This window comes from Orycteropus afer, unplaced genomic scaffold, assembly GCF_000298275.1.
Source record: "Orycteropus afer afer isolate SDZICR_OR568_19922 unplaced genomic scaffold, OryAfe1.0 scaffold00012, whole genome shotgun sequence".
Taxonomy (NCBI): domain Eukaryota; kingdom Metazoa; phylum Chordata; class Mammalia; order Tubulidentata; family Orycteropodidae; genus Orycteropus; species Orycteropus afer.
In genome coordinates, this window is record NW_006921599.1 from 2,928,896 (window position 1) to 2,930,946 (window position 2,051).

Here is a 2,051-nt window from a genome sequence, read left to right on the forward strand (position 1 = left end):
GTACTTGCTTTGGCAGCACATATACTAAAATTGGGATGATACAGAGAAGATGACCATGGTCCCTGCGCAAGGATGACATGCAAATTCACGAAGCATTCCATATTTTTGTCCACTGTAAGCAAAAAAAAAAAAAAAAAGATAGGAGGCGTCAAGGGAGAGGTCAAGATATTATGTTGAAACCACCCAGAAAGACAGATGGCAGGAGCTGGGGTACAGAAGACCATCCCCAAAGTGCCACAGGTAAAGATGAACATTTAGGGGCTTTGTAGATGACAGATGACACTGACAGGAAGGGTCATATTGTTTCCCTCTCTAAAAGCCCCAAAGGTAAACTTTTCCTATTTCACGTGGATTAATCCCATGAAGCAGATGAAGCAAATCTCTATCAGGGCAGACAGTGTCTAGGGGAAGCAGACCACAGTCTCTGCATCCTGTTGGCTCTAAGTGCAAAGGGGACCAATGCCCTCTGGGAAATACAGTACAACCTCATACAAACCCTGGACTCCTAAAGTCTAACAGATTTGCTAACTGCCACACCAAGAAGGGTAACTGAGCAGGAATAGCTAACTCCCAAGGTATTTCTAAAAGGGCCAGTACCACACACAGACACAGAAACATGCACACCCACACACACCCATGGTTTCCTGTTTTTACACGCACACTCATACACACATATATGCACACACACATACATATTATATATCAGAGCTCTCGTGGCTTAGTGCCTAAGGCATTTTGACCAAAAATTTGACAGTTCCAACCCACCAGCCACTCTGTGGAAGAAAGATGGGGCAATTTACTTCTGTAAAGATTTACCACCTTGGAAACTCAATGAGGGTCGTTATGAATTGGAATTTACTTGATGGCAGTGTTTGTTTTTTTTTTAGTAATATATATACATACATAATTACATATACATATATATAGAGAGAAAGACAGAGAGAGAGAGCGAACTCCGGTGGTGCAGTGGTTGGTTAAAGCATTCAACTGCCACAAAGGTTTGGCAGTTCAAACCTATCAGTGCTTCCTTGAGAGAAAGAGGAGACAGGCTGCTTCCATAAAGGTTTAGTCTTGAAAATCCTATGGGGGCAGTTGTACTCTGTCCTGTAAGGCCACTGAGAGTTGGAATCAACTCGACAGCAGTGTGTTATATATATTCAAAATCGTTGTTGTTATGTCAGACCCGAGTCATAGCGACCCCTCCTTGGGTTTCTGAGGCAGTATCACTACAGAAGTAGATTGCCCCATCTTCCTTCCGAGGAGCGGCTGGTGGATTTAGTCTACACTAATACCTAATCCAATACTGCAAATCCCAGCCTACCCTGATTGGTACATTTTTTTTTAGTACATTTTATTGAAATATAATTTATGTACATTGAAATACACAAAACTAAAGTGACATGAGTAAATGCTTTTTTTTTTTTTTTTTGCGGTGCTCCCTCCACTCTCCTCCCACCCCTGACAAACAACAAAGAAAGTTTCTCTGCATATATATACCTTTTCTTGACCCCCCACAACAACGAACTAATACTATATTTGTCCTTCTGTGATTGACATTTCATTCAGCATAATGTCCTCCAAGTCCATCCATATTATCCAGGGTTTTTCATACTACATTATTCTTTAGTGCTGCATAGCATTCCATTATGTGTATGTACCATAGTTTGGTCATCCACTCTTCTGCTATAAATCTTAGAGATAAGTCCCTTGCCACATCTGTAACTATTGGCAAATAAGAATTTGTTGCTGTCATTTTTGTTATGTGCTTTTTCATGGTGTCGATATAATTTTCTATGCTGAGCTCATTTTGTTTATGAATCGTGTTATCACTTCCTTCATTGCTATTGTTTTAGTATTTGCTAAATATTTGCTGGTCCTATTTTTTGATGTGAAGGTTTATCATTTTTCTTTGAGGTTACCCTGTGATTTACAATTTTCTTCCCAAGTTTAGAACAGTCTGTTCTATCTTGTAGTTGTCTTGACTTCTCTACCATCTATAAGTTTGTAACGACAGTTTTTTCCCTTTTTTTGGTTTGTAGTTGTCCTCATTT

General features: G+C 39.7%; 1 non-coding gene across 1 annotated transcript; it reads left to right on the forward strand.

Annotated features, from left to right (window-relative positions):
- LOC122151153 lies at positions 1-107 on the forward strand. Its single transcript, XR_006164006.1, has one exon. It is a non-coding gene; the product is annotated as a U6 spliceosomal RNA (small nuclear RNA).
- Positions 108-2,051: the final 1,944 nt, after the last annotated feature.